At 37.6% G+C, this 24,434-nt stretch overlaps 1 protein-coding gene across 4 annotated transcripts in view; it reads right to left on the bottom strand.

Annotated features, from left to right (window-relative positions):
• Nucleotides 1-24,434, bottom strand: part of DGKB (diacylglycerol kinase beta) — a 363,957-nt gene that overhangs the window by 307,788 nt on the left and 31,735 nt on the right. The gene's annotated exons all lie outside the window — the stretch shown is intronic.

Below are 24,434 nucleotides of genomic sequence, written 5' to 3'. Positions count from 1 at the left end.
AATCCCTACCATTCTGTGAAACCTCCATAAAAATTAGTTTAAGGTGGCCATATACAGTCTGGGGAAGGGAAAGAGAAAAAGTTTCTCTACATTCTATAAGTCTTTGGACAGCATAAGCAGATTTGGCCACTTGGGGCATTACACAATATTTCATATTTGTTAAAATTGTACTGCAGTTTACATAATAAGAGAATCCCTGAAGGTTCATGACTCAATACTCCTGTTTAAAAAAAAAAAAAAAAAAAAATCATTTTTGCTCATATAAAGCCTCTCCAATTCGGATGTCCTTAGTAGAGGGGTTTTAAGCTTGTGTGTGTTGAAAGTGTTGATACTGCAACAGCAGTTCTAGTTTTCCACAATTTCTGCTGAGAAAATTGCCATAATTCCATTCTGGATACAGTCTTTGAGTACTTATAATATTACAGGTGTTAAGCCTGTGGAAACATTAATGTCATAGAAAGTTTAAAGTTAGTCGCTGAAAAAGTAACAGCTGTGTTGTCCATAGGAATGAGCTGATAAGCAGACATCTGCCTAGGAGTCACAGCCTCCCAACCACTGCTTAATTACAAAGGCACAGTCTGATGCAGAGATTGTTTCCACTGCGGTATTTATACATTCAGCTACCTTACAAGGCTACTGAAAAAGTGTACTGCTAAACAGAGAGAATTAAAAAAACTTAAAGATAAAAGGCTACAGACTGAGCAGTAAAAATCAAAAGTCTCAATTCCCATTCAAGATATAACTTTGGGGATAATATTGTTCTCCTAATGCCCAGGAACTTGAAGTTTAATGAAATAAAGGACTGATAACAGGCTACAAGTTTGTCTTAATTGCATATTAGGAAGATTGGGGGTTTTCCTATTTCCATTACTACGGTAAAGCAACTCAGTATTTACATTATACTTTCACAAATTAACTAAGGTTAATATATGCTCATTTACCTCAACAATTGTCATTGCAAACCTATTTTGGAAAGTCTGCTTTATGTTCATTGCTCTGAGAAATAAATATGTTTCAAGTACTACTTCCATAAATCTAGCTGTGGGGTTCAAAATAAAAAAAATTCTGTTTCCATCTAAGCTGGCTCTGTGTCCAAGTTCAGTACAGTTAAACAGGTCTTTTATAGCATTACTATATCAAGTCTTTATTTTGTCAGTATTCAATACTTTCTCCTATTAATCAACTGCTTTCTCTCAGTAATTTCTTAAGAAATGGGCAATATTGACCATAACAGACAATACTTGAGAAACGGAGAGTACAGGAGAGGGGTACTATGCATGGACACCAAGGAAAAGAAAGCTCGTAAGATCAGTTTATGCTCCCGGAGAGCCGTGTTCTACTGATCCTTGCTTGATGCATCTCAAATCCTTTCCCTTTCCCTAAACATACATTAGACCTGAAGTCTATATCTGCCTTAGTTTAAAGGGATGTAATCTTCTACCTTTCCAATTCAATATCAAAGCTAGAATAGGACAATTCTTTGCTCATTCCAGAATTCTAAGGAGACAGCAAGCAAGAATAAACCTTATAATATAGTCCATTGATAAAAGCAGTATTAAATCCTACTACCAGGACTATTTGGGACTTTATCCAATGACATTTTAAAATTAAAAAAAAAAAAACACACCAAAAAAAAAACCCAAACAACAACAACAACAAAACACCACCAACCCAAAACAGTCCTCAGAGAGGGACACTCCAAGGAAGACTGCATTTTCATGGAAACTTACCTGGAAAGGTAATAACATTATTCAGGTAAGTGGCTCCCTCTAAGCAAGCTCTCCAATAATCTTAAAGAATATCTGCTAAACTATATAATGTAAGCAGTTTAATACACTTGGGTTAGTTGCCCTCTACAGACTTAGAAGCCAAAGCCTATTTGCTCTCTTAAGCTTTAGTTCTTTCTCCATTATCACCTCCTGGAATTCCCTACTCAGGTAATAAGACAAACAAAGAAAGAATACATAAATTCTCCGTCATCTTTGTTCTAGTCCCTCAGAAATATCTTTAATCCTAAAATTATCCTCTGATCAGTTTTCCATGGTTTTACCTGATCAATCTGTTCTTCATTTATATCTTCCCACTACTTCATTTTTCTCTCATCTTATTCCCCAGGATAGATGCTGCTCTTTTGTGTGCTACCAACAATTAACAGTTTTTGTGTGATGGGTGTGGTGGTACACCGGTATCTGTGTTTTAGAGCTTGTCTGTCCAGCCTTATAAGCTTACCGCCTTGTCTTTGAAAGAATAACCATGTTTTACTTTAAGAAAATGCAAAATGGAGTGCTTTCAGCAGATCTGAGTCATAGGGAAGACAGACCTTTATTCAAAGGGAATTGTCTTTGGAAAGGAAATAGAAGTACTACAGATGTAAACTGGTTTTTGCCTTAAAACATTGATGATGGACTGTTGGATAAATATACTAGGATGAATGAACAAAGATGTAATTATGAAGGTATCATGTGAAAAGGATGAAAGTCAAGTGAATCCTACTTACTAAACAAGTTTAGTCAGTGAGTGTGCAGAAAAAAAAGACACACATGATGGATGTCATGAAATAAACCTACCACCCCACAAACCAAAACCCCCATCAAATACACTAGGAAAAATGCAGCTTATACTACAAATGGATATAACTTAACTGAGTGAAGGGTAAAAAGAAATACTATGAATTATGACCGTGTACATAGTAAGAGTGCTTCTTACCTACAAGAATACCAAGAACTATGCCAAATAAGATAAAGAAATTGTTAAATAGGTACAAAACTTTCAGAGTTAAGTTGTATTAACTTGGGGTTTATTCCTGATATTTCCAATACAGTAAATCATCTTAAATGCATTTCCAACGTTCACGAGAGGGTTTTTTTTAGCCATCACTTTGTGATGTATGCAATTTATTTGGGTATTTAACCAATAGTTTGGACCAGGAGAGGAACCAGTTCCTGACTCAAGTCAAGCAAATTTTATCATTACAAAAAATATTTTATTCAAAATATTTCTGTTGTTTTTGTTTTGAATGCTATTGCAAAACATGCCCACATCTATAGAAATCCACTGAAAATTCAAAGCTATGAAGGCTACTATAATGATGAACACATGGCCTAGTAGGAAGGGAATCTTTAAAATAAAACATGGCACTATCTGTCTTTAACATCACAGCACAGCAGATTCCCATTAAAGCACTAACTGTTGCTATAAACTTCCTTCAAGCAGTTACCTTAGAGACTTCCCTAGAGGCATACCCAATACACCAGGACCAACATCTCTGTTACCCTTTCCAGTTCTCAAAATGACCCTACATTAAGGTTAGTAGAATATCATCCTTTTATGGTTCAAACGACAGTGTAAGTCAAATCAAGTCTTTTTCCCCCTTTGAATTTTTCAGAAAATTGTCTTAAAAACAATGACTGAAAAACTTTGGTAACAACAACAGACAAACAACAGGATCTTTCGTAAGAACACATTCCCACTGCCTAATTTCTGCACCTATTAAACATTTGGCTTTCTCACCTCGGTGAAGTCTCAGCAGACCTTTCTAAATTAACTAAATGGCTCATTTTTTTCCTTCATCCTACATGTTATTACCAAACATATTGAACATATGTCTCTACCAAGGGAAGGTTTGGCCTCCTTTGAAGCCAAAGGTTAACTGTGGCTCCTTTATTCATACCCAAATGATTGGGCACAGAAACAAAAGCACAGTTACATCAGCACAGACCTCAGTTTCATGGATTTGAAAAATAGACCAACTTCCTCTGTGTCAAAAATTTACTCTTGAGGTACCAGAAGTATCTATATTAAGCCAGTTCCTTTAAAGCTGTGTGACACAATCACAATTACACTGTAATGTGAGCATACTCTGAGTTAATTTTACTTCCACTTATCAAACTTTTAGTATCTTTCTCCTCTACAGAAACATGCAGCCCTATGATAGGTCTATTATAAAATGGCACAATACATACAGAAAAACCTTAAAGAGCATATACTGTACCAATGTATTCCGTGTTAAGGACCACTGCAGCTTAGAGTAACTGTCCACAGTGGTTGCTAAGTACAATACTGATTAAATCACTAATTTTTATGAAGTAATTTTGTCATTTACCTGTGATTATGGTCAGAACATCTTTTAGCAATTTCTGGCAAGTTCACCAAGTATTTCCTCACCAAAATTTGCTTCCAAATCACAAATGAGTTCACGACCTTTGGTTAGGTCTTTCCTTACATCATCCCTACCACAAATCCTGTCAACAATCAATAACCTTTGGAGCAAGAATCATTTACCCTGCCAATCAATAATGTTAGAGCTTAGGGAAAAAATTGGAAAGGAGATAAACAAATCAATATACTAAAACATCTCTTCTGTCACCTATGCTTCAAACTACAAAGATATGCCCCTAAGCTAAACTCAGTGTATACTTAGAAGAAAAAGATAAATGTCTATTTACTGTAAGCTTAATATAAACTTAACACAAGCTTATTGAAATGTTTTTTTAACATGTAGCCCTAAAGTACAGGCATTATAACAACATTATCTAACCTACTAGCAAAACATCAGTAATATGACACTGGCATTCATCAACTTAATGTTGTCACGAACAAAAGGCAACATAACAGTAATGAACTAACAACACTCCGAGGTCCCAGAATTCAAATTTATATCCCTTCCTAATCCATCCAGTTCTACTTCAGTATGCTCACACAGGACAGGTTTGTTTATTTAATTCTATATTGTTCAGTTAGGAAGATTAACAATGATACTGTCCAGATCACCTAAGATCAAGATAATTTCAGCAAAGATGATCTGACAGAGCAAAAGCAAGTAGAAAAGACATGAGAAGGAAAAAAGGATGACGAGTTAATCACCAAAAAGGATAAAAGGAACAAGAGAAGACAAAGAAAAGATGGGGAGAAGGAAGGATAGGAAGAGGCAGATGAGACTTCAAAAATAGCAGGACAAAACAGAAGAGGAAAGAAAAGTTGATTAGAATCACAGAATTATTTGGGTTGGAAGGGACCTTTAAAGACCACCTAGTTCCAACCCACTTGCCATGGGCAGGGACACCATCTGATTCTTCTGGATCTTCTTCCCTTCTTTCACCTTTCTCTTCTTTTGCTCTTTCATACCTTTTTCTTTTTGCCCAAGTTGTAACTAATGTATCTTAAAGAGAAAAAGCTTTCAGAAATGCTACATCACTTACAAAGACCTTAAAGAATCTGGAAGTATGTTCTCATGATTTTCCAAGTTTCCAGAGACCTTAACTTTCTGACAACCTAAAAGGATTATTTCCTTTTCAGAAAAAAAGATACTCCATCAAATGCTTTTACATGAGGGGAAAAACAACACAAAACAAAAAAAAACCCACAACAAAACATCCACCCAAACCAGTACAAGTTAATATTAGTGCATTCAAAAATAGGAAATTATAGTCAAAGCAGAACATTAACTTTTCCCAAATTTTTTAATTCATCATTAACTTGCACTGACCATTCTGAATGTTCCATAAGTCTCATTATTACTGAAAGTATTGAAATGTACTAATATGTTAATAGTTTGATTTAAGCAAAGTAAAAGAGGCAAGGGGATGATTAGAAGCAAGTTAACTTAAAAACTTGGGGAACAGACTAGCTGAGAGGGAGCTACATTCCAATTCCAATGGGGTTGCCTTCCAAGTAAATGAAGAGCAAACCATCTGTGAACTTTGTGACTCAACTGCTGGTAGAGATCAGGCTTACTAGCCACATCTTACTTTTGCTGAGGAAAAGCTGAGGAAAGGGAAAGTTGGTTAATTCAGTGTAAGACATCAGAGAGAGCAAAGAAAAGAAAAACAAAACCAGACTTCAGGGACTTCAGAGATTTCTCAAAGGATGGTAACGGAAACATTTTAGACTTCTGCCTTGCTTTTCAAGCTGGGCTTTTCCTTTCCTATGTTATATCCTGTTTCAGAATTAGAAAAAGCAAAACATTTGAACACCTCTGTTGTAAAAACATTGCTCTAGACCATTTAAACCCAAGGAATCTGTTCCTGAAAAAAAGACGTTGGAAGTCCCGGAGACTGCCAGGCATGCAGTAAATGCAATACACAGTAGGTAATATCTTATGAAAAGATCTAAGACATTTAATCTCAAGGAAAGATAAACTCATATCTCTATGGGGATAAACTGAGCAATATGGTTTTCCTTAAGCAATGCTACCATGCTTTTTAGAGCATATCTTTTAAATACCACTGAAAAACAAAACAACTGTAAAACCAGAACTTACTGAATGCTATTTAGCAGGTAACGTACTTCCTAATAACTACAATTAACAATAAATATAGTATATGATATCTTTACTTGGCATTTAGGATGACCCCAGCTGGGCTGTTCCACTCCTCCTGCAGCCCCAGTCCCATATGTTCTTGTTGATTCTTTTACAAGGTAAATTATCTTAAAAGGTAAATTTTTAAGCTTGGATGGGGTCTCAGATTAGGCATATAAGAAAATTGTTGCCACACATGCTCAAGTTTCTCACATAGCAATGATTTGGTTTTGTTCTAATGCTTTTCTAACAGTGTGCACTTAGTAAAGTAGAGCTGAACCTAGACTCCGTATTAAAAAAACCTGACAGAGAATAAATGACTTACCAGCTTTCAATATGTATGAGATCATGGCTTCAAGATAAGTCATATAATAATGACCCAGTCTCCTGAAAGCAATGACGCACAATCCTCTGGACCATTAAGAAATATGCCAGACCCTTGTCAGAATATCTCAAGCTTAGTGTCACTCACAGATAGCAAACCAGAGAATATATTCACATAAGTCATACTAAAATAAAGAATCTATGACTTACACCCCTTTTCTGTGTCTTCTAACAAACTCTAAATCTGAAAAAAAAAAAAAACAACCCAAAACACCAAACCCACCCAAGATAAGATATGGATATGAATATAAATTAAATGTCTAGACAGGAGGATAACTTATTTTAGACAACAAAGTGAAGGTTGAAATTTTTGAAGCTGCCTTCAGAAATGAAATCACCCAAATCAAAATCCTAAGGCAAGACAGAAATGTCTCTTTAATTATTTTACTTATATTTAAATTTTACATTTAATATAAGACTGCAAACTATTAGGTTTTTTCCCATCAAAACAACCTGATAAAATTTTCAGTAGAAATTTCCTTGGTTAAAAAGAAAACCAAGTGCTTCATCAGATAACACATTCCAATAAACCCAATATTCATATTCTTTGACAATTAGACTTCACTGTACTTTTTTTCCCCCCAAGTAAAATATTGAAATATTTAATTCTGTAAGCATCCAAATGTTTCAAAAGGAACACCGCAATGTTTTGTTTCATCAACAGAATTTGTTGTTCTGTGTGCCTACAAATGGCACTATTATGTAAAGATACTCTGATTAGCTTGAATCAGGCTCTGGAGGAATTCTAGAGCTCCTCAAATAAACTGAAAATAGACCCCAGCTGTGTTGCTGCACCAGTTTACTGCTGATGTATAGCTTAGGAATCTTTATACTACACTGCAAAGTACAGTACAAGCATGTTGCTTCTCTGGGAAATTCCCAAACGTGACAGCCTTTTATTCTTGTAAGAAGATCCAAGTCAGCGGCTGTGACAGGTGCACACACAGAGCCCCTTTTGTTTCTACACAGGTTCTCTGTTTCACCCAGGAGCATTCATTCCCTTGCTAAACAGGGTCATATGGATGGCATAAGCAGAAGTGGAGAGCTCTTTGTGTGGGGACTGGACATGGCACTGCTGCAAGGGGATGGTGGAGAGATGAAGCAGGAAGGACATAAATCCTGGCAGGAAGGGGTGGAAATGGGGACACCCATCTGAAAGGGGTAGGGAGGAAAGTTGCTAACTGCTGCTGAGAGCTTAAGGAGGACAGCCTGCAGACAGCCAGAGCTTCTCAAAACATGGCTGCCAGTGCTGGATTCACGCTGCATAGAGAAAATACACCATTTTCTTGGTATCAGAATTCAAGTCATTCCCTGGAAACTTTAATCACAAATACAACAATGTGCATCATACAGAGTTAATTGTAACCCCATAAAAGTGGGAAAATCAGAATGAAGGCTTCCTATTGAGCCTGCCGTGCGTCCTGTGAAGGCATTGAGCACTTCACAAAGTCCAAGAATTGACTGCTCTCCAATTTTGAAGGGAACAGCTATAATTCAAGTTGTTTAAAAGCTCGCATGCGATTCAGCAGATAATTTGAATACAGAAAAACAAATACATTTTTAATGAAGTATTACTTCTTACTTTTCTGAGAACACAATGAATTAATTCCTCCACCGGATGAACACAGTATATTTTTTTTATTCTCACCTTACCTTCTCTCTGGTTCTGTGGCTTCTCTCTTTATTCCAACCCTCATACTACCTTGCTTTCTGCTTTGTCTTTATTTTTATTTTTATCCAAAATTTCTCCATCCTTCTTAATTGCTACTGCTTTTTTCACCTATGGCTCCTAACTACTTATGTTTTATACCTGATGGCTACATACTTGCAATATTTTAATCAAAATAACTACCTAATGAAAATCAGACTTTATCTGCCTCCTCGTTCACTCCCTCCATGTTTGTACTTAATCTGCACTATTTTTTATTACAAAGGATTCATGTAATTTTTAAAATCTACAATGGTCTGACTATGATTAAAAATAGAGGAAGCATGATAATATGAGATGAGATGATATTTTCAGAAAAAATACTGATAATTAATTAATTTCGTAGAGAACAGTGATGCATACCCTACAAATTAACATTGTTAAAACAAAACTTAGTTTTATGAATCAGGAAGATTTAAGATTCATTTTCTCAGTTTTTTAAAACTCCAAAACCAGAATGTTAAAAAAACTTAGAAGTTTCAAGACATTATTTGAATTTCCAGACCTGCAAATGGAAGTGGAGCAGAACATTCTACATTCCCCTAAAATGACTGTTAGAATTGCTAGTTCAACAGCATTACTGCACAAAATTTCAAAATGCAACTGGATTCCAACGAGAAGAGAGGTTTGAAAAATATCTCAGCTCTGATAGCAAGCTCCAAAGCTATCTACTGATGGTCATTTGGCAAGTGCTGGGAGTAACCACTTCTACAAACTCCGTTGATCACTTAAGTTATGCAGCATAAGCTACTAGACCTTTATCTAAGACTAAATATGTATAGTGGGGGAGAAAAACAACCACACCAAAGTGTAGAATATGTATGTGAAGAAAATTTTTTCAGCATTATATGGGAGACTGTTACTTACACTGAACTGAAAGCCTGTAGCAGTAAAGGTGGAAATCTCTCCTGGTGAAGTGTTGTTTCAGTAGAGATTAGGACAAGACTGATACTCTACATAATTATTAACACTAAAAACTGGTTAAGAAAAAGATGCATAATGAAAATAACAAAAATCTGGTATGATAAAGGACTTTGTTCTCCTTTTGTGAAAGGGATGAAAACGTTTCCCATTTCTTTCACCTTTATTGTTTTTACACAACAATTATTGTTTTGTAATAACTGAACAGTTGGGAGAAGTGGGAAGCATTTTCATCTCTTTCACAAAAGGAGAAAGAAAATGAGGTAGAATCTACTCCTCAAAATAGAATAGGGCATTGAGACAGCACTTATGGAAAAGACTACTGAGCAGATAAACACAGGCATTTTGTAAAACAATGCAGAGATCAAATCCCCAGAGACGTTTCACAATCTGTAAAACAAAGCAGATGATCCACTCTTCTAAGCGGAAACCAGTTGAGAACTGTGGCCATGTTTTTTCTTATTAGCATTCTTTATTTTTGAAAGATAGAGGTATGGGTATGTGGTCTGTAAGAAGCTTGGCCTAAAAACACTAGAATGCTATTAGAGGCAAGTTCATAGTCATATATTAGCAGCCTGAATAAGAGGAGCACTTACAAAAACTCACCTGCTGTTATACACAAGACTAATCACAATTAAAAACCCTAACAGAGTTTGCCTTAATCACCACCTCAGAACACTACACGTACTTTGGCAACAGAATTTGTGTAGTAGCCAGCAGCATGTGAACACAACTTCTCTATCACTGGCAGCATGAACAGCAAACCTGTATGAGCAGAGCTGTTGTATATTCCTGATTGCTACTACATGACTCCTGAAAAGGAAAAACAGGACAGGACAACTCCTTTCTGCATGGCAGAGAATGACTTTCTGTACATAAAACATCTGATAAAATTATATCATTCCTTACCTTAAATAACATCTTTCAGGATAAAAACTGAAATACACATCAACCGGCAAGTTTAACATACAAAAATGCAGTGGCATGATATGTTCCATATTCATTAACCCAAGTTACTTAGAGCATATTATGCAGCTTTATTCAACAGAAGCAACACAACACTCAGTGAGGTCTGACTCAGTTTCAGGCCAAAGATTTTCTGTGGTGCAGAAACTGTATTGCTAGTTTCCACTAAAATAATTAAATAGAGATGTGATTATAACCCATTGTGCATAATTATGCAAAATTTGGTATTGCTTTTTATGTCAAGACAGACCCTGAAAAAAGATTAACATGTTTGTGTCTGGACCCCTTACAAAACTTTTCAGATGCATGCCTCCCAGGGACAGGGTGTTAAACTGTAGAGATGACTGGATTTGGGGCAGATTTTGTTTTGTTTTGTTTGGGGGGTGGGAGGGGATGTTGTTAGCAAAAGATGCTACTCAGGTTTTGTGGCTAGATGACAAAATGGGGATGGAAAAAAGGAGGTTAAAAAAAAGAAACCACCTCAGGTTCTTATGAATGATGTTAATGGTAGAAAACCAACGAAATTTAAAGTAAACTTATTCAGGTTCTTTTAAAAAATATAAGATTGTGTAATTTTAAGCTCAAATGTGTACACAGAGCTGCCAAGTCTTTATCTTAAGAGCTTATGTTGGGGAGTTTGCAATTTGAAGAGCAGCTTAGTAGTCCTCCTCCATCATCAGTGATTACATCTCTAGAACACTATTAAAAGGAAGTGCTACTCTGGCACTTGCTTCTTGAAACCTAATCCAGAAAAACTTCAGTGCATGTTTTAATTTAAGCACACAGTTACACTGATATATACTTCAGAATGTGCTTTTGTACCATTCGGAAAAACTTAATTCTATTTTGTCGTTCTTCCTGTGGATGCCTTAAACTCCCAGAATCCTCTTAAAGCACTGATAATTCAAAAATAAATCATAGTGTCATATACTATTTAGAGATATCATGTATTAGATATATGGAGATATCATGTATTAGACCACAGATGAAATAATAAGCTTGGACTTTACAAGCACTGTGACAAAATTCATGGTGTCTGAAGCAAAATATAAAAATATTATTCTATACTTAAAACAAAGGAACACGAAATGGATAAATATTTAATGGTTAACTAATTGCTAATTAATTAACATTGTTATCTACTAAAATAATTCTGAATGAATAATAGTTTCTGATTTATTCTGGAACAAGAGCACCGCTGAAGGGAGTGCAAGTGGCTTATTTCAAATTCCAGTTGGAGTACTTATTCGGATTCACCCTCAGCCAAAATTAGCTAAATAAGTAGTCACGCTTTAGAATCAAAAATAACAGCACTGTGCATATCCAATTGGTGGCCAGTAACGAGTGGTGTTCCCCAGGGCTCAGTGTTGGGGCCTGTCCTGTTCAAAATCTTCACTGGTGATCTGGACAAGGGGCTTGAGTGCACCCTCAGTAAGTTTGCAGATGACACCAAGCTGGGTGGAAGTGTCGATCTGCTGGAGGGCAGGAAGGCCCTACAGAGGGACCTGGACAGGCTGGATTGTTGGGCTGGAGCCAACGGTATGAGATTCAACAGAGGACCTGGGGGTGTTGGTTGACAGCCACCTGAACATGAGCCAGCAGTGTGCTCAGGTGGCCAAGAAGGCCAACAGCATCCTGGCTTGTATCAGGGATAGTGTGGCCAGCAGGAGTAGGGAAGCAATGGTCCCCCTGTACTCAGCACTGGTGGGGCCGCACCTCGAATACTGTGTTCACCTTTGGGCCCTTCACTACAAGAAAGACACTAAGGTGCTGGAGTGTGTCCAGAGAAGGGCAACAAAGCTGGTGAAGGGTCTGGAGAACAAGTCTTAGGAGGAGCGGCTGAGGGAACTGGGGTTGTCTAGCCTGGAGAAGAGGAGGCTGAGGGGAGACCTTATCGCTCTCTACAACTACCTGAAATGAGGTTGTAGTGAGGCGGTGTCGGTCTCTTCTCCCTAGTAACAAGCGACAGGACAAGAGGAAATGGCCTCAAGCTGTGCCAGGGGAAGTTTAGGTTGGGTATTAGGAAAAACTTCTTTCCCGAAAGGGTTGTCAAACATTGGAACAGGCTGCCCAGGGAGGTGGTGGAGTCTCCATCCCCGGAGGTATTCAAAAGAACGGTAGATGTGGTGCTTGAGGATATGGTTTAGTGGTGGACTATGCAGTGATAGGTTAGCAGTTGGACTCGACGGTCTTAAGAGTCTTTTCCAACCTTACTGGTTCTATGATTTTAATAATAAAGAAATTTAGAAAAACTTCTACAGAGCTCTCAACAGAGGATGAAATAGTTATCTTAGAGTAATTTAAACCGTTGTTACAAGATAAAATTTGACTAGGCACTAAGGTTCTGCCTGAGTTCTCTTCCTTCTGCCCCAGGTCATTCCTCTCAATCTCACAAGCTGTTTTTCATAATTTAAAAATAAAATTATTTTTAATGACCAAACACCCAAATGTCAAATAAGAATTCCCAAAAATCAACCTTTAGGTACTGAGCTGTTTCGGCTCCTGTCTGTTGTTCTGACTCTTTAAAAGCCTACTTTGATTTTGTCCTAATCATCTCTTTCTGAGATCTGTTCTTCTCTCAGTTTCCTTAAATCACTCAATGCATTACCCATGAGTTGTAAAAATAGCATGGTCCATGAATTTTGGTCTACCAAAAGTTGGTAGACTCTAACTTTATTTGAAGCCATTTGTTTCAGTTTGTTTTCCCATGGCTTCATTTTCAATTATTTTTATAATTTATTTTTCCCTTCAGGACTTTCATCTTTTTCATCCCGGGAACTCTGAATCTCCTATATTCATGCTGTTAAAATGGTAGAGTTACCATCTTCTTGTAATCTTTGTTCAAAACTAGAGTATTGTACCTATCTTACCACTCTTTTTCTGTGCATCAATTCAATCTGCTGTCATCATCTCAAGTATCATTTCAATAATTTCTCAGACTCTTAGAGCCTTTCCAGTACTGAAGTGCCTCTGTTCAATGACACACTCAGACACACACTTAGTATATAGAAACTGTCTTCCCATCCTCCTCTCATAACTAAGATTTTCAGTGTTTTCTTCCCTTAATTTCAACCTTTACAATATATAGGCTCTTGTGCAATATATAGCCTATACTTTCTTCCAAAGCAGTGATGTCAATGATAACTGCCAGAGTCTTTCATTAATCTATTCTGATGCAGGTAAGGATGCTAGATTCTGTCCCTTCTCTGTGGTGAATTTCAAACATAAATAGCATATTTAAAGTTGAAATGGCCCTCTATGTTAAAAAAAAAAAAAAAAAAACCACAAAAAAAACCACCAAAAAACCCCCACCCAAACCAGCAATGCTATTTGGTATGCGTTCATGAATAAAAACATCTATTATTAGGCCAGTTAATTCCGGGAAACACATTCTTCAAACCAAACTCACTATCAATAACTATCATTATCGCTACAATTTGTGTGTCTCAATAACACAAGTTATTTATAACCTTTTATGTTGGAAATAAAATCAAGAATTTATATTTTCAGGAACTATGCAAGAAAATATTATATTAGATAATCACACGTTCTTTTCTCAATATTCTACACTGGATTTAATAAAATTATAAATTATAAACCACACAAAATCTGACAGTTCTAAAAACAACTCTAGCAATCATTAATGTCCTCAAAAAGTCATTACATTTTGCAATGCAGCCAACAAAACTATGCAGTGACACTCCATAACACCCACTAAAAATCTCCCAAAGCCACACAAAAAGCAATATATTTTTAGTGCTTGAAAAAACAATGAAAACATACATAATTATAAGCACATTTAAAATTTTTGCTTTTTTTAATTGGCAGAAAACAACAGAGAGGAATGCAATCCAGGGCCCTTCAACCCCAACAAATGGCACAGGGAGAGAGGCCTTCTGACACTATCAGGCAGCCCTACGCCCACTCTTTTTCAGAGGCCTCTGATTCTCAATTTGAGCCATCAAGAGCAACCTGTCTCCTGTACTCAAGAGCAATAAGGCAGGCAGCTTTGGTTCCTCTCTTCAGAAATCCAGGAGAGGCAGAACAGTGTAAGCAGTAACACTAATAACGAAGTATATTTTTTTCAGTGGATGACTTGGACGAGCAGCTTTCCCCTTCTCTCTTCAGCCATACGACGCTTTGCTGGGCTGAGGGGACCTACCATGAGCTACTGGTTCTTTGAGTTCGAATCCCATAAAAGCAAAGAGGGATCATCCTTCCTCTCAGAGCTTTTTTTTTTTCAGTTTGTCTGATGAGTCATGGATTGTCATCATTTGAATTACACTTTCAAGCTCTTCTATAGAAACACAAGGGCTAAAAATATGTGCTTTTAATGAGAGCTGAGATTCTGCCATAGTCACATGGCTCCCCAATTAGTCCATTCTCCCTTCATTTTGTTTCTTTAAGGCTTGGTGAACTGTAATTTTCTGTTTGTGACATCAGGCTCATTTCCACAGCAACCAACTGAATTACCCCCAAATCTTTGTAATAGGGAATAAGCAACAGGAACAGATGAACTCTTAAGAAACAAAAGCTTCTCACTGTTTACACGCAAATGTCCATAGAAACAACCAAACAATAAAGGAAAAAAATATGGAAGATACATAGAAACACAGGAAATGTAACAAAGGCATAATTAATGTTTATACATTTTGCGGTGTATAAATACACGTTCAGTGATTTTATGACCGTATGTCAGATTTTTAATAACCACAATATGTGTTCAACGCCAGTAACAGCTGATGCTGCAATACAGGGCATTAATGACTTGCAGTGTATGTCTGTTCAGCTTCAATTCTAGAAAGAAATCATTATTTTTGACAGAAGAAGCAGAACACAAGGTGAGATGACACCATTTGCCTTTCAGGATTCTAAGACAGGAGATATCACTGCCAGTCACTGCATGCCATGGATCCCACAGCCACAGAAACCTGAGAACCAGGGTTTCTATTCTGGACTTTAAGAACTCTTCAGTTTTGCTACTTGCAACTATATCCTTGAAAATGGAAATGCATAGTCATTGACTTTTCCCGTTAAGACTTACTCATAATTCCCTTCTATTGTAAAAAAGGCCCAGCATTTGGGAGCCTGACTGTATTATTTAAGCACCACGGATCTATCTGCATATTTAAGAGTTAACACAGGCCCTGTTACTATTGGCAGTGCTAGAGCTCTGACTAACTTAATCTTTCCCAGATACCTAAACAGCCACTATGCCTTCAGCGGAAACAGTGGAAACTTAGTAGCATAAGCTAGAAAATAATATGATTATCCTAAAAATAAAGGTCAAACACTATCCAGTCTCAGCATAATCAATTAAGTATCTGTATTGTATTGAACTACTGTGTTTCTCTGCTCAGCGAGACTGAGTAAACATTACAATCTTCTCCAGGTGTTGTGATCATCTCCTCTCTCCCATTCTCCTGGATGAAGCAGATGTACAAGATGGTTGTAAGTAAATTACCATCTCGTAGCGAGGTCACCAAGTGCTCTTGATGACAGGACAATGTCCCACACACAGCAAGCATAGCCAGTGCCTCTCTGTGCTCAAATGACGGGTTTGTAATAATAACAGTCTTTTCTAATAGCATTTTATCTCTGGAGTCTGGGATCAATGCAACTGCTGCATCAGGCTGACTGATGATGACTGACAGGCTGCATCAATTTTTGCCTTCTCTAATTCCTCTAACATTCCTTCCATATGAGATCTAAACAGGTACAAAACTTTGATGCTTTCACTAGCTTTCCTAAAATGGATAAATAAAGCATGTTAGCGTTAGCACAACTGAGACCATTTGGTCCATAATACTTTTGTTACCCCTAAATCAAAGTTACATGTTTCTGAGCCATCATATTTTTGACCCTGCCACTCAATCATTAAGGAACCAGAAGCAGCTCTTTAGGACAGAAATTGAAGCTAAAAACTGCTGGAGCTTCACTGAACTGACCCTACTCTGGACCAATTTGTCAACATCTTTAAAATTTTAAATCGCAGAGTTTCCTCTAAAGGCCTATTGCCTTCTCTGCTTTTACTAAACGGACTAAATCTCTTTCTGTTATATGACCTCTTGCTAGCAGTCTCGAGTCAACAGCATGCAGCAGTAACAGTAGTCTTGTATTTTGCTGGCTCTAATCCCTTTATATCATAACTCCTAAACAATCCAGATATTTCTGGGAGCATCCTCTGTTCTGCAGAGGAATAGGGTATCTTATAAACAGCAGAGTATAACCCAGTTTTGCCATCTGATAGTCACAAATGCATATAAATTCACTATTTTCCTCTTAAAACATGTCTCCCTTCAGCTGGCCTACAAAGTTTCTTGTGGTCAGAAGACAAGGGAGGATCCCTGAAATTAGCTAAGACATGAACATAATACTGTAATAAGATCAATTTTAGGATACTCAAAAAGTCACTCGATGTGACTTGACTTTGTGCCATTACTGTCTACAATTCAAATTAAGTTCTAGGGAAGCCATTAGTTCCTAAAAATTGTTCTAAATTAGAATATATAGTAGCCTGAGGGACTGAAAGGACTCAAATGCATTTGCCTTTGTCCTGAATGATTTGATTGACTTTTTAGTCAAAGCAAGGTGGTCAGCACTCTCTTCTGCATCATCTCTTTCCCTTAAACATGTTGGATGCCCTTCTTCAGTATGGGTATGAAAGCAGGAAACAAGTTCTGCATATACCCGAGTATCCCACCTGACTGCCATGAGAAGGTTCCTCCTTACCCACAGTTGTCGACACAGTATGACACTGTTCACCCTAGATAGGTTAACTGGAGAATTGACTGGCTTCTGTTTGGGTAAAAACATATCTACTAGTCATAGATAGGCAGATATCACCGCAGGAACACTAAGCATTTTAAGTCATTAGAAATCCCACCTCAGGGATGCAGTTTATACTGTTATTATTGTATGTTTATCAGCTTTCTTCCTTCAGAAATGCTCGGCTTATCAAACCTACCTTACATTCTCTTCAAGACCTAATACAGAATTCCTGATGAGAGAAAGGAAAGAAATACACCAACACTTCTGCAACTGACATTGGTGCCCAGCTCTCCACCCCCCACAACACCTTCATCTATGAAACAATCTTCAGAGGCCAAGTCCCAACTATGGCTGGTTAAAGGAAGAATAAATTCACAACTTTATATCTTTTCTGTTCTGTATTTCAGTCTTACATGAGTCAAAGTTGGATCTAATATTCTCATTGTGCAGACTGTAAATAATCACCTTCCTTGGGACAGAGTTCAGCACTTTTTAAGAATAAATCTGACTAGAGTCTAAACCTATGTCCTGGTTTCAGCTGGAATAGTGTTAATTTTCTTCGTAGTAGCTAGTATGGGGCTATGTTTTGAATTTGTCCTGGTAACAGTGATAATGGGGAGATGTTTTAGTTGTTGCTAAGTAGTGCCTACACTAGTCAAGGACTTTTTCAGCTTCCCATGCTCTGCTGGGGGCACAAGGAGTTGGGAGGGGACACAGCCAGGACAGCTGACCCAAACTGACCAAAGGGATATTCCATACCATATGGCATCACACTCAGCATATACACAGCTGGGAGAAGAAGGAAGGGGAAGATGTTTGGAGTTATGGTGTTTGTCTTCCCAAGTAACCGTTACGCGTGATGGAGCCCTGCTTTACTGGAGGTGGCTGAACACCTGTCTGCCCATAGGAATTCCTTGTTTTGCTTTGCTTGCTTGCATGGCTTTTGTTTTACCTAATAAACTGTCTTTATCTCAACCCAGGAGTTTTCTCACTTTTACTCCTCTGATTCTCTCCCCCATCCCACCATGGGGGAGTGAGCGAGCAGCTGCATGGTGCTTGGTTGCTGACTGGGGCTAAACCACGACAACCTATCAGGTGTAATATTTCTATCCCATTTTCTCTAAATTGGTACAACACAGGAATGTGCACCAGGGATTTAAATTCACAGATCTTAAAAAAATTACAGTGTTGTATCAATAAGCATAGTTCATAGTTCATCTCTCAGAGCTAAAGCAAGTGCCCTGCCAAGTTCTTGAGTGGGACTTCAGCTTCTCTTAGTCAGATTTTTAGTTCTGAGTCTGTGACTGGGAACTAAGACCCAGACTCCACGAAACTGGCCCCTTTTTCCGGCCTCTCCATCCCCAACAGGCCTTGTATGCAAAGAGGGGATCTTTCACTAGACTCATTATCTTTCTCCACGCAGTTCTCCAAGTGCATAGGATATTGTACAGGCAGCACTGGCAGACTCCATCTTTCAGCCAGTCTGACAGGCTCTGACAAAACTTTATCTTTACTAACAGCAGCAGAAACACCATACTCCTAAAATCCAATGCTGGGGGTAAAACTATTCTCACTAATCACCAGGAATTTTCTCTCTCCACTTTCCAAGCAGCCAAAAATATCTGGTTTCAGCAATATGTATTCTTTGATGAGGCCTATTCCCTCATTAGAATTAGCACAATTCCATGTGGCACTAGAAGCCTGGGACCCTCTGAGGGATCACGAAACGGCCCATAGCTGCTGATGACCAGCTGCCACATGTATGAACTTCCCTGCAGGTTATCATTTATACCCATTGTAAAAGAAAATCTTTTCCATCTGTGAGGGCCACAGAATCAAACCCACCCAAGAGTCTCTGGCAATTTAATTCTGGACCAAAACTTCTGCTGACCTTTCTGTTTCTCTTCAGAGATTTTTTTCACAAGTTCTTCCTTCCTGCTCCCCTATAAAATTCTCACACTGCCTAGTTCTTGCAGTAGCTATTGATGCTACATCAAAAGATGCTGCAGCTGCTGACGCTGTTCCTGTTCTCACAGCCATTTCAGTAGCACTCCAATATCTATTTCTATCTTCAGGCTGTGACAGTCTGCCCAAGTCCTCCTCCACCAGCCTGGGAAAAAATCACTGCCAAAAGTTTTGCAAAGTCTTTTTCAGGCTTTTTCCTTAGGGCACATTTTGTTGACAAACTCAAAAGGACAACACAAAACCAAGCTATTTCCCCAGGGTGCACATGCTGCCAGAGCTCAGAAGCCTTTTCCTCCACCTCTCTCCGCCTACTAAGGGAAAGGCAGACCTTCCTTCTTTCTTTTAAAGCCTAGCTGAATCATGGAACAGTCTTACTTTTAACTGTTTCCAGTCCCTTCAATATTTTTTCACTTGCTTTTGCAGCAGGATCCTCTAAACTTCCCTTAACATATAATTTGGAGTATAACAGCCATAAAATGTCATTTAATAAAAAGGAGATATAAAATTCATTTAATAAAAAGGATATAAAAAAACCCCTGTCCAAACTAATCAAACTTACCATACAGATAATATCACAATGAAGCTATTTATATTGTTTCTCTCTAATGTCCTTACAATTCAGGCTGCTGTTAGGAGTAGTACAGGACTATGCATATACTTGGTGCTATGCAGTTCAGAAAAAACAGTCTCTGCCTGAAAAGTCCTGTATGTACATTACCCTATGCACTTTAAGTGACATTTTTATGCAGGAAGACACCCTGCATCTTTTCACCTTTCTTTCCAACAGCCAGCATTGATCATGAAATTTAAAGGAGAAAAAAATATATTAATTTTCTTCTCTTAAATTACTGTATTACCCTAGAATTTTCAGGATTTGGCGTGGGTTACATTACTGTTGTCGGGGTTTTTTGTTATTATTACTACTATATAATAAGCACACCAGTTATCTTAGTTCTCTTCACATATTCTTCTGAGGCATTTTAAAAACAGGCAAAGATCTAATGTAAAAGACTGTCTACTATTCTCTCTTCAGAACTAGAGGAGAGAGGAGATTTTTAATTTGACTGGCAAAGAGGACACAGAAGAACCGTCTTTGGAAATAATTATTCTTCCAAAAACCACACACATGCATATTAACTGCAAAGAGCCAAGTATTAGGTAATATGCTCTTTGAATTCTAGAAATACACTTCTCTTCTTTTTAAAGTAATATTTAAACTGTTCCAAACAATTCATTTGAAGCCCCAAATTATTTAAATATGGCGAGCACATGAAGAAAGGTCTTAAATTGGAAGTATAAAGCTGCCTTGAATTGGGCTCGAAAATAATGCAATAAAAAAAAAACAACCAGATATTCTTTGGATTAATTTACTGGAAGATATTCACTTACTATTAAGTTCTAAGTGTCACTTAGAGGGAAATATTTTGTGATTAGGAACAAGTGGTAGAGGACTCATTCTCCTTTCCTGTTCAGTCACATTTACGGAAACTGGGAAAAGCTGGTATGTACTCAGGAAAGAAATTTTACATTCAGGGTTTGTGTTCACCAGACAATACACTTGGATAAAGCTGAGAACCACACTATAAATATGTGATGAAGAAGACAGGCAGACAAGATGTGGTAGGAACTTCTCAATGGGATACCAAGGACACTATCTTGCACACAGAGCTAGGAGCAGGCCTTGTTTGTTTAACTATATTTGCAAGAGTAGACAGCCTATCATCAAGCTGACAGACGATGAATTAAAAGAGGAACTACACTGAACTGGAGCAAAGTGTCTTTCAGTCAGAAAGCGGAAAGCACATGTCCCTGTCCAAGCACTAGAATCCATGTGCGGAGTTTAGCGGGCTTTATAGTGAAAGATTCACATATGTACTTCAGTGACTAAAAAGGTGACCCTGCTGGGGACCAACACTGCAGCAGTCTGTTCCTGAAGGACTGCACCCCATGGAAGGGACCCACGTTGGAGCAGTTCATGAAGAACTGCAGCCTGTGGGAAGATCTTACATTGGAGAAGTTTGTGGAAAACTGTCTCCCGTGGGTGACACCCCACAATGGAGCACGGGAAAAGAGAGAGAGGAGTGATAGAGCGGCTTGGTGAGCCCCTGGTGTCCAGCCAAGGTGAACCCACCACAGTTGTACAAAAGTAATTCTGATTCCAGTGACCTCATTAAGTAGGTGTGACTGTCAGCCGCTAAGAGTATGATCCAAAGTCACTGACATCCAAAACAGACAGGTTTTTGGGAGACTATAGTCTTTGTTCTAGTACTCACTTTAGGCCTGATTCAAACTAAAACAGGGATTACAAATATTGCATTTTGTAAATTCAAGAAAGTGTATCTGTAAAAATTTCCATGGTTAAATTAATGTAATTTAGGTAAGATTTATGTAGTAAAGTCTATACACCAAACTGAAAGGCAGAGCAAATGATGCCCCCATGCATCCGCAGGTGAGTGAAAAACAAATCACTTTGCTATAAATTCCCTAGTGTATTCCAGACTCCTTCAGTGAAACCGCTCCTTAGTACAAGGCAAGGCTGGGGGCTTATCACCAACGCTTGCTGGTGGGCAACTGCCATAAAGTCAAACCTCCCTACAGTGTTACCTTCTGACACCCAGATCATCTCTTTTTCCTGCAGGAAACCCACTGGCACCTCAAGTCACATGCCAGAGAAAGGTGTTCAATGCCTTTTTTGTTTTTTTTTAAATAAATCAAATTCTACAAAGCCAGACAAACTCTGCTAGAAATTTGGTGTGATTTTCAGTTCACTATCTTACCATGTTCAAAGACAATGAAATAACAAAGCAATTATATACTTAAGCTTCATAAAATTCCACATAATTAAATTACTATACAGTAATGAGTAAAGGCATCTACTGTCACAACATTTTGTATCTCTGAATGTTAAATAAAATGTACCAAATTCAAAAATGTTGGATCCAATTAAAATTTTTTTTAATTGCATTTTAAAGTCTTAAATCACACATTTAAAGATACTGCTATTCAGTCATTTAGCAAAATTAAATTGGCCAGCTCAGAAATTCAAAATAAGGCCCGTATCTGGGTTATAGTTATTGGCATTATATAATCAAAGTCTATACATCATTAACAATTTTTTTTCTAATTGCCTCAGAAATTTAACTATTTATACAAAGGTGTTTCATATTTCACATTTTCTAACAACTAACATCCTTCTATTCCAGACAAGGAGAGGAAGCTTGAAAGACACCACAACTTTTTATATACACACACAAACCTGAACACAAACAAATACAACCAATTTCACCAAATACTTTATCCTGATACCAATATTTCTATTAAAGCAATGGCTCTGAACTATGGTGTGTGCAGGAAGTGCTGCAGGAGCGAAGGGAAGCAGAAAGAAAAGGAATCTATTAAATGGCCTTTTTTGCCCATAAGGAAGATGACAAATATTTTGGCAAATGCTGCACTGAAGGCTTAAATTATAAGAAGGCTTAAATTATAAGAATGTATTAAAAAAACAAACAAACCATAACTGTTCTATCTCTATTAGAAGTCCCCAACCTTTAGTATTGAAAAAAATTAATGAAGAATCATCTTTAAATATTTTCCCAGGAAGAAATAAATTTTCAGAAGTAGATATCTTTTTTAAACTGCTGTACTATGCTTACTATCCATTTGGCAACATAATTTAAAAGAAACAAGCTTTTTCATATCAAACATGAAAATAAAATTTTCTTTGCGATCATCTCTGAAGTCAACAAAACATTAAAAAATTTGGATGTGTTCTAAGTTTCATGTACTTGCATCTTGTTTCCCTTTACTTAATATTTATGTGCATTACATACAAATACAAGAATTAATGAAAAGCATGGATATTTTCATTTCTCAGACTCATACTGGATCCATAAGGCCTTCTTTTTAGGAGGAGGTCCTAACTGATTAAATACAGGACAGGTATCAATGTCTTATATTCCACTATGAAATGGGAAACAAAATAGCTTTTTACTTGGTAACATCATTAAGGATTTAGAGCAGTATATGGAGCAAAATTGCTTCACTTCTATAGCTTATCCTTTGAGACAAGAAGGTGGACAAGAAGGTAGCATGGGGACAAAACATACTTTGTTAATAAATAGAATACTTTAAACTTGGCAGCAATTGTTGAACACCGAGACTCAAATACGTCTGTTCCAGAAAGCATCATGTAAATATTTCTACCTAATTCTTTTTTTTTTTTTTTTTTTTTGGGTGGGGGGGTGGGGACGATGGGGATGTGTTCAATGGCATTGCATTATATAAATCGCAGAATCACAGACTGGTAGGTGTTGGAAGGGACCTCTGGAGATCACCTTGTCCAACTCCCCTGCTTGAGCAGGGACACCTAGGGCAGGGGGCACAGGAACGCAGCCAGGTGGGTTTTGAATGTCTCCAGGGAAGGAGACTCCACAGCCTCTCTGGGCAGCCTGTTCCACTGCTCTGGCACCCTCACAGGAAAGCAGTTTTTTCTCATATTGAGCTGGAACTTCCTGTGTTCCAACTTGTGCCCATTGCCCCTTGTCCTGTCACTGGGCACCTCTGAAAAGGAGTCTGACCCCATCATCCTGACACCCTCCCTTCAGATATTTGTAGGTATTGATGAAATCCCCCCTCAGTCTTCTCTTCTCCAGGCTGAACAAACCCAAGCCTCTCAGCCTTTCCTCATAAGGGAGATGCTCCAGTCAAAAGTATCAAAATTATCATTCATGGCTTAACTTGTTATCATGAAAATATTACAAATCTCAATCATGTTCCAGTAGAAAGTACTATTAAAGTTAACTCTAATAATCATTTTATGATTATTCTGTTAGATTACTATACTGAAATACAATTAAGTATAAGCTGTGATATCACAGACACAAAAAGAAAAAAAAACCCAAACCAAAAAAAACCCAAACAGCAGTCTTCATTTTACACTAAATGCAAACAATTCCTTTAGTAATAAATCAGCAACATTCATAATTCATGTGAGATTCTTGGTTTTTAAAACTAAAAATTTAGATTACTTATCATTTAGGAAAACTTCCTAAACGTTCTTGGTCTTTTCCAGTTCTTATCAGGTTTCATAAACCACCTCCTAAATCTAACGTCTCATGTTCAGTATCTGTCCTCTAAGCACATAATTCTGAGCCATTTAAGTTGCTCAGGCAGCTTAAAGGAAGTTTTGCCTGAGTAATAACTAAAGAACTGGATCTTCAGTGTACAGAGTTTTTTGTTTCATGCTCTTTCACAGGACAACTCCTCCTTCACATTGTTTATAGTATTAGAAACATCTTCATATTGAACACCTAGATGTGTTTCTCCTGGAATTTCCCTGTTTCCTCCATGACTCAAAAAGCCTTCTTTTTAACTACAAAACCCACTCCAGTGGCCTACAAATTCTTATGGTGAATTTAAGGT

The sequence above is a fragment of the Phalacrocorax carbo genome, chromosome 2 (assembly GCF_963921805.1).
Source record: "Phalacrocorax carbo chromosome 2, bPhaCar2.1, whole genome shotgun sequence".
In the NCBI taxonomy this organism is placed as follows: domain Eukaryota; kingdom Metazoa; phylum Chordata; class Aves; order Suliformes; family Phalacrocoracidae; genus Phalacrocorax; species Phalacrocorax carbo.
This window is presented reverse-complemented; position numbering and strand designations above follow the sequence as displayed.